The sequence below is a fragment of the Oryctolagus cuniculus genome, chromosome 8, assembly GCF_964237555.1.
Source record: "Oryctolagus cuniculus chromosome 8, mOryCun1.1, whole genome shotgun sequence".
Classification (NCBI taxonomy): Eukaryota; Metazoa; Chordata; class Mammalia; order Lagomorpha; family Leporidae; genus Oryctolagus; species Oryctolagus cuniculus.
The window spans coordinates 64,408,266-64,417,286 of NC_091439.1; the positions used below are offsets into that span (position 1 = coordinate 64,408,266).

The following is a 9,021-nucleotide window of genomic DNA, read 5'->3' on the forward strand; positions in this document are numbered from 1 at the left end:
ATACTTCTCACCTTACCCTCCCTCCTGCCCACATTTCCACCCTCCCTCCTCTTTCCTTTATTTTTTCTTTTAATTTTTACAATTACTTACTTTATTTTTTTAAACATTTATTTATTTACTCCAAAGAGTTTCACAGAGAGAGAAAGAGAGGGAGAGAGAGAGAGAGAGAGAGATAGAGGTCTTCCCTCCACTGGTTCACTCCCCAAACGGCTGCAATGGCCGGAGCTGCACCAATCTGAAGTCAGGAGCCAGGAGCTTCTTCCAGGTCTCCCACGTGCGTGCAGGGGCCCAAGGACTTGGGCCATCTTCTACTGTTTTCCCAGGCCATAGCAGAGAGCTGGATCAGAAGTAGAGCAGCCGGGACTCAAACTGGTGCCCATATGGGATGCTAGCACTGTAGGCAGCGGCTTTACTCATTATGCCAAAGCGCCGGCCCCCGTACTTTATTTTATAATCACAAGCTTAACCCTCCACTAAATAAAGAATTCAATAAGTAGTAAGCAGGAAAGCTACCATTCTTCAAGTGTATAGACAAGGACTATAAACAATAATCAAATCTCAAAATGTCAATTTTGCTCCTATATATTACATTTTTTGTACTCTATTAGTTACCACAAATCAGGGAAAACATGATATTTGAGTGAGGTGAAATCTAGAGGGATTCTTAGATTTCATATCTAATTTAATTTTAAAAACTGGATTACATTCTTCCTTCAATGTGTCATTACAGGAGCAGAGTGAAAATAAAGTCTGAAATTAGAGGCACCTACCGATCAGACTTATCCATTATGTGACTGTAGCCAAATAAGCACATTTGCTTACTTCCAATATACTCTTATTTATTTAGTTAGACGTTATGCTGTCTGGAAAACTATACACATAGAATATTTTCCTTTAAGGTGATCCATGACCATGATGAATTGCTTGATAAAGTAGCTGAAAGATGCCCAAGAGTTCATCTGGCAGTCTGACCCACAAACCTCTATGAAATGAATACTGTTCCGTGTGGCCAAAGTCCCTATTCAAGACTAACGGATTTTCTTTCAGCTGCTAGGAACATTATTGTTGTCCCAACTAATAGCCTTCTTTGGGAACTAACTGCCTTGTTGAAGAGGGCCACATCATCTACGTTTAGAGCTTCCTTCTAAGGTAGCCCCAATATCTCATCAATGCGCACGTTCAAAATTGTGTTGTCCACAGTATTGTAAGTACTCTGCAGGAAATTTTATGCACTCTGAAGACCTCTATCTATGCTTTAGTACAAAGTAGTCCAGTGAGAAAACGCTGTTGCAAACTGGTACCCCAGTCTTTAGTCATTTATTTCATCTTTCTCATGATTCCTTTCCTCATTTGTAAAATAGTCTTGACTTATTGATAAGCTGCTATGAAAATAAATATGATACTGGATATGAAATTTCCCAGAAAAATGCCTGGTAAAGAGCTAGTGCTGGGGCCAGCGTCGTGGCACAGTGAATTAAGACATGTCCCACAATGCCTGCGGCATATACAGGCACTGGTTTGAGCTCTGGCTAGTCCATTTCTGATCAAATCTCTGCTAATGTGCTTGCAAAAGCAGCAGAAAATGGTGCAAGTGCTTGGGCTGCTGCAAACTTGTGGAAGATCCACAGGAAACTCAGGAAACTCCTGGCTCCTGGCTTCTGCCTGGCCTCGCCCTGGCCATTGCAGACATTTGAGTAGTGAACCAACGGATGGATATCTCTCTCCTCCTCACCGTCTCTGTCTCCATAACCCTGTGTTGTAAATAAATAAATACATTTTAACAAGAGAGCAAGTGCTCACAACAGACTCAATGGCATTGTACAGAAGACATGAATGTTTGAAAACTGGACCTCAGTATGTATGTGCAAACTTCAGGGAAGAGACAAAATGTCATATATTGTGTTAAAGGGTAGTCTTTGGCTTAGGGGAAGAGGGAAAGTCTGTGCATAAGACTAGGAACACTGATGAGCAGAAAGGCCATATATTTCTCCCACAGCCTATAGTAGTCATCATGAATTCTTGTGCTGACTTTTGAATCACATTTTGTGTTTATTAAAACCAAGAACATATCATCTTCCATTTTTTTCCTATTTCCAATTTTTATTGAGTAAAGTGATTTGAAAACAGTAGTTGCTCACTAAGTGCTTCTTATATGACGAAATTCATCTATTCCTATGGAGGGCAAAGAATTTCATAGAGAAATGCAGAAGCCTGCATAATCCATTTCTTAGATTTTTTTTCCCCAGAGAGAATTGAAATCCTTGAACTTGTTCTTGTTAGACCCTCGGAGTGAGGATGCTAACACGTCGAGAGGCACACTCCAGAGACTCAGACTCCAGACCAGCTGATGCAAAAGCAAGAGGATTTATCCGGCGTCTGTGCAGATGGGCCTCCTGAACTCGAAGTCCAGAGAGCGCCCCCAGTACAAGCCACACGGTTTATATATCAGCAGCGACCAATCAAAAGCACTATAGAGTCCACACACACAGCAGTCCAATCAGCGAGCTGATCATGTGAAGGGCATGCGTCTTCTATCCAATCAGCTACGAGATCACATGGGAGATATGCACTTCGTTGCCATTTTGTTGTTTACTTCTTTAGTAGTTCCTTTCCCTGCCAGCACCATCTTGTTCACCCTGAGGGGGGACGACTTCTCGCTCCCTTTGTTCCCCTTGTGGGAGAGCGGCGTCCCGCTTCCCACACCGTTATTTGAGTATTAGGAGGCATACAAACTGGGTTAGGTCTTAGCACAGCCAGGCACAAGTGTCGCAGCTAGCTAAGCATAGGGTCCCTTATTTTATAGCTGCACCTAATTTTAGCTTTGGGGGAAAAAGTTTAGGGCTGTAATTTTAAACTTTAATTTTTATTTGGGGCAAAGGTAACTTCTTGTTTTTAAAGGTATTGGCTTAGGTCACTCCATCTTGGTTTGATTTTTAAGGTTCTTCAGTTCTCAGAAAGGAAATGTGAGAATATGGTATGAGTTGTTCACGAGCTCATAATTGCATGTGAAAAGACGCTATTAGAAAATATGCTGTGAAATAATTAAAAAATGTAACTATTGCAGTTAGAAACATCTTGACAGGAAACACATTAGCAATTCTCTGTCTTGCCTTGACAACTGAGAGTCTGAAAACAGAGAAAACATCTTGTTTTCTCATGGTTTACAAGCTAATTTCCCATCCCCTTCTCTTGTTCCTCAACCCATTATGAGCAAATACTGGGAAATTTGCTGGCACATGTGAGTGTGTGGCAGCGACTTCTTGAAGAAATACCTTATTGTATAAAATCTTGTGTTCTTCTTGATGGAATGTGGATGTGGTTTTCATTCATGGGTTCCTTATTCTTGAGGGAGAAAACATAGTAAGATGGGGAGAGGACTTGAATTTTCAAGTTAGATGGACCTGGATTTTTTTTTTTTTTTTTTTTTTTGCCTCTGACATTTACGAACCATAGAACCTTGAGCAGAAGACTTAACCTCTATGAGCTCTAACTTCTTCATCTGTATGAAAGAAACAATACCTTGCAGAGTTCTGGGGCAATTAGATGAGCTTATGGAGGTGAGCCACTTGACACAAACTAAATGATCTTTGTAAGTCCTTGGAGCCAGGTGAGTTTTTGTCAAAGAGAGCAGTGGCAGCAGAATCGGGTCTCTCCCTGAGAAGGACCCCGTTACACTGCCAGCCACAATGCCATTTTTGCCGAGATTTTTCCCTAGCACTCATCTTTGTATCTGTTCTTAAGCTCCTCCACGAAAGTATATGCCTTCATTCCAGCCCAAATGGCATTATAATTTTTGTGCTTATAATTTCTTACTTTCTTGATTGTTCCCTTTCCATTTCAATACTCAGGTGGACTGGGTCATAATTCTAGGATTGGCTCTAAGCAAATTTAGTAAAACAGAGTTCTTATAGGAAATAAGATGGAAGCCCTTAAACCCAAGAGCTATTAATGCAAAGAAAAGAGAAAAATAGCTTCTGAATATCTATTTCATAAATCTGGTAACACTATATATATAGTTGATAACAGAACAGAGAAATGTGTTGTATAACCCTTATGTTCATAATTACCATTTTATTCTAAGCACTTTGATGGAGAAAGGCAGGTTGATAATTGCTGGCCAATTTAATAGCTCTTATAACAGGTGGCTGCATAATATCCTCATGTGATCTCACAGAGGGGCCAGCTCCCTGTCAAAAACAGTAGGCTCACTTTTCTCCACGTAAACATGGAACTGACTGTGCTCAGTTAAATTGCTACCAAGTGCAGAGAAGCCTGTGATTTTCTGTGTTTGGAAAAAGTGACTTTGCACGGTACCATAAAACAAACGCTGTGCAACGTGAAACAGGGGTGCTGTCATCTCAATTGCTGTTTATGAGCTCTGTGTTTTCAACAGCCAAATAAACTCCAAAGTTTATTTTTCCAACTAGCTTTTCATTAAAGGTATTACACATTGTTTTAATTGTATTTTCCTAATAAGGCTCACGTGTACCTATGCGGAGCACCAAGATGAGCAGAAGGAGAAATGAATAGCATAAAATAATCATGACTTCTGAAAGAGTGTTCCAGTATGGTCCCAGGGCCAGTTTGGCTGGGGTATCAGCCAAGTCATGAGAGGCTAGGATTAGGGTAGGCTATACTATCTGAGGCAATCTGTCCAGCAGAGTCAGAATTTGACCAAAATCTCTTAGGCAGAGTGGAGAAACTAATCCCAGTGAGACCAATTACAGTTACCACGTCTAAATTGCCAGAGGTGGGATCAGACACAGCCTGCCAAGAGTGCAGGGTCAAATAGGGATGAAGTGAGATGTAGCACAGGCCTGATATGGGAGAAGGGTCCAGGGCAATTTTCTAGAGTACTCTGGCAGATTTGTACATATCTGCAGTCATTCTTCAGTCTGTGCAGCATATGAGATGTAAGTCTGGCTGAAAGAAAGGCAGAAGGCATACTTTGTCCTTATCTATAAGAGCTGTATACAAGCAACTTCTTGTAAGACGCAGCTGAAAGAACATGTGGTCAGAGGTGTCATCTTTTCTTATGGTCCCTTCCTGTGAAAACATAACAACCCTCTTCTTGTCTTACTACACTGTGTTAGGTACAGAAGAGTTAACTCCTTAAGTATCCCCAGCAACTTCAAAGCCCCTTCGGAATACAATTGAAGAGAAAGAGAGAGAGAGGTAGAGAGAGAGATAGGAGCAAGAGAGGCTCTATACCTTAAAATCATAGGGCTAGGAGATAGAAAAAATGATTAACTCTAAAAAGTTAATTTCCAATAGTAGGTAACTGGAATTTATTGAGTAGCACCATACACCCTCTCAATTTCCAGCCTGCACCTAATCCTGTCACTGCAGTGTTAGGAAGACTCAAAATCAAGTGCAATTGTCACTGTCAATCAATCACATATTTGTTCTACTTTAATACACTGTCAAGATTGATTAATGTGGAATGTGGCTTTGGAGACAGGAAATATCAGATAAGTCATATATGCAAAAAAGTCATTTGAACTATGTTCTAAGAGGTTTCTTGGTAAATGGAGAATAAATTTTGACCATTGACCATTCAATGAAAAACAAATAGACTGAAAGGTGGGTCTCAAGCTTTACAATACTCTAAGACTCTGAAGGAATGATAATTATAATTTTTTTAAAATTTTTATATAGTTTTAAAAAAATTTCTTTAAATAATAACACATCACTGAAAACAATCGTGAAGTTTTAAATTCAAAATTGTGACAGCGGTTGTAACAACACTTTCACTATTTTCTCCAGATTGTATCTTGAGTAGCAGTTCTGTGACATTAACAATCCTGGGAAAATGATTTCATAAAAACAGGAAAAAGGTATACCCAATCGGTAGAAAAGAAACATTTCAATTAAAGAACAAGACTGTGAACATTAATTTTACACTTACATAGAGAATGTCCACTTCACAAAAGTCTTAATATAGGTAGGAAATGCCTTAGTTTTTTAAATGATAAAGAACAATATTCAATAAAATTCAGTTTAATTTATAGTTAATAAAAATGTAAAAATTGGGTAGTCACATTCAGGTCAATTGATCAAGCTATACGGAATACAAAAAGAAATGCGGAGAAAAAACCAGATCTATAAAAACTTTGTTATTATAAAAATATTCAACCACATTAAATGAAAGTTCATTTTTGAAGGAAGTGCCTGTCACGGTATAGGGGAATGGAAGTGATTAGGATAATTCCCGTGCAAAACATTCAGAATCAAGGTATGAACACTACACAAGTATGTGGTTATCACCTTTAGCAAAGTAAACAACATATTCAAAATGTTAAATTGGTTTGTTAGTATAAAAATATTTAGTGGCAGTGATTATGGCTCAGGTCAGTTATCCCAATATCTAGCTGAGATTAGGGAATTCTAAGATCAATTACAGCAATCACCTTTAGGATGAACTAAAACAGAATGTTATATCATCGAAACAATTAACGTGATCAGGATTACACGTGATCAGGATTATACAACAATTCTAATTTAAGTAGGAATTCGGTCTCTCAAATATTCCAGTATAGCTGCTGTTCCCTTCATTAATAAGGCGGCATCTAGAAGTAATGTTCTTAAGTTCACACAGTTACCAACCTCTGGTGGAATTTGAAGAAGGTCATTATTTTGAAGGTCTAACTTGGTCAGATTTTCCATTGTCTTCATTTTCTGAGGATCCACAAATCCAACTTGATTGTTACTAATCAGAATTGTTTCAAGTGTGGGGATAAGGGACAGAACTTCAGGCGATATTTTGAACCTATTAAAGGAAAGATTGATCATTTGTAGTCTTATCAATGATTTCATTTCTTCAGGTAAAGAATTTAGAAAATTGATCCTGAGATATAAAAAAGTTAATTTTTGAAGCAAACATAACTCCAAGGATATGCAGGAAAGCTTACTAAAACTGAGGTTGACTTCAGAAACCATTTCCTTCAGTTCTATAATTCTTTTTGGAATCTCACATAGCTGATTCTTACTGAAGTTAACAGAAATGATGATGGTGCTTTTTATTGCATCAAACATTTCATCAGCAAAGTTGTTTGCTTATCATTATAGTCTAATAATTTTAATGTGATGATGGCATGAACATTGACTTTGGATTCATTGAGTAGTGTCATGACAGTCTTAGTAACAGAGTCACTCTAGCTAGGTCCATGATCTTTGATCTTGCTTTGTAGATATTTTAGGACTTCTCGGGTTCCTCTCTTTATTATTTTTCTTTGAATGGTTCTCAAAAGATTTCCTTCTAGGTCTAGGAATTTTGAATGAAGGTTTCCCAGTGAATAAATATGGGTGACTACTAATATCATTGTTGCTTAGGCCAAGCCTTTCCAAAGACTGTAGCAGTGAAATTTCATCTGGAACAGATTTTCACTTGTTATCCCTCAGTTCTAGCCACAGGATAGAACTCAGGTGTTTAAGATAGTCTGCTGCTAACATTTCAATCTGGTTTTCATCTACATGTAGTTCCTTTAAGAGTTTACAAGAAGGAAATTCTGGTAGAAAATGTGGTTTATTCCTCTGCAAATAAAGCAGTTCTAGTGATTCCATGCCAGCCCATTCAGGAGGTATACTTTCCAAGAGATTTGAACTACAATCCAGATGGCTTAATTCTGACATTAAGTTTCTGAAGGTTTTCTAACTCCTGTAGCAGAAGGCAGGGATGTCAACTGATTATCATGTATATCAAGAACAGTCAATGCAAGCAGAAGTCGGAGGTCATCTGCAAGTGACCTGACAATTATAATTTATCGTACTTTACACCTCTAGTCATTAGATCACATTGTGCAATGCTCCAATGGACTCCAGGAATTTTCATTTTAAACCTTTTCCTTCATTTGTAAACATTAACCTTTCCCACTCAAAGGTACAGACACCAAGTAAGTGAATCCACTGGCAAGATGAGTCCTAGTGAGGGTCTTGAGAGTAATGTGGATATTTATTTCTTTTTATTATATCAAAAATGCCCCCAGTTCAATGAATAAGCATTATTCTTATAACCAGAAGAAAAAAATTGATGCTATAAAAAGATTACAAGAGAAATGAGGTTTTATGTGGATTTGTTAAAATAACTCTATCTTCTTGCAACTCCCACATTCCCCTCAAAATGAGGAGCCATGAGAGTGAGTGGAAGCAGTGGGGTTGGAATACTGTGAACCATGAGAAACACACAGAGAATTTCAAAGTGGTGGACTGAGGAAGGAGCTTGAGTTTCCAGCCTGAGACAAGAGTTCGTGTACTAGGGACGCAGTGGGAGGAAGTTTCCAACTAGTAGTAGAAGATTGCCAGCTACTCTTCTAATTCTACAGCTAGAGGTAAAATACAGATACCTAGTAAAATTTGAATTTCAAGTACATCAATGAAGACTTTATAGTGTAAATAGTCTTATGTATTATATAGTATGAGGTATACTTAGAGTAAAAATGTTTGTGTTCAAGTTTAATTGTGTGTCTTGTGTTTTTCTTTGGTGAATCTGGCATCTCTAATTAGGAAGATGGCTTGGAACAAAGCTGCTGAATGGGATGTGTCGCTCCCCCTCTTCGCGGAGGAACGACACAGGACCCTGCGCTGTTCTTTTGTCTGCTCGGCCCTTCCCGGGTTTACTGCTGGTCCTTCCCGGGTTGGCTGGCAACCCTTCCACCTCCCCTGCCACTTTCCCTACTTCCACGGGGGAGCGGCACACCGCCGGCCGGCTCTCTCAGGGGCTGCTCAGATGTTATCCGGATGTTCCCCTTAGATGTTCCTGGTGCATGTTGTCTCTCTCCTCCTTTATAGTCCTCTTCCACCAATCCCAACTCTGCTACCCACACGCCGAGCACGCTGCTCTCCTCCAATCAGGAGCAGGATCAGCTCCTGCAGGTTATTGGTCGAACTGGAGGCAGCTGTGTAGAATTTGTTTCCTCCTCTCCCAGCGCCATATTGTGGGAGAGCAGATGCATAGAATAAGTCTTAATTCCAGTAACCTAGTCTAGTCCGAGTTGCGCCCCATAGGATGGACTAATGGTGTGA

At 39.3% G+C, this 9,021-nt stretch overlaps 1 pseudogene; it reads right to left on the bottom strand.

The window, feature by feature from the left end:
- Window positions 1-6,501: 6,501 nt before the first annotated feature.
- LOC100346994 (leucine-rich repeat-containing protein 40 pseudogene) lies at window positions 6,502-7,632 on the bottom strand (annotated as a pseudogene).
- Between the last annotated feature and the right edge of the window lie 1,389 nt (window positions 7,633-9,021).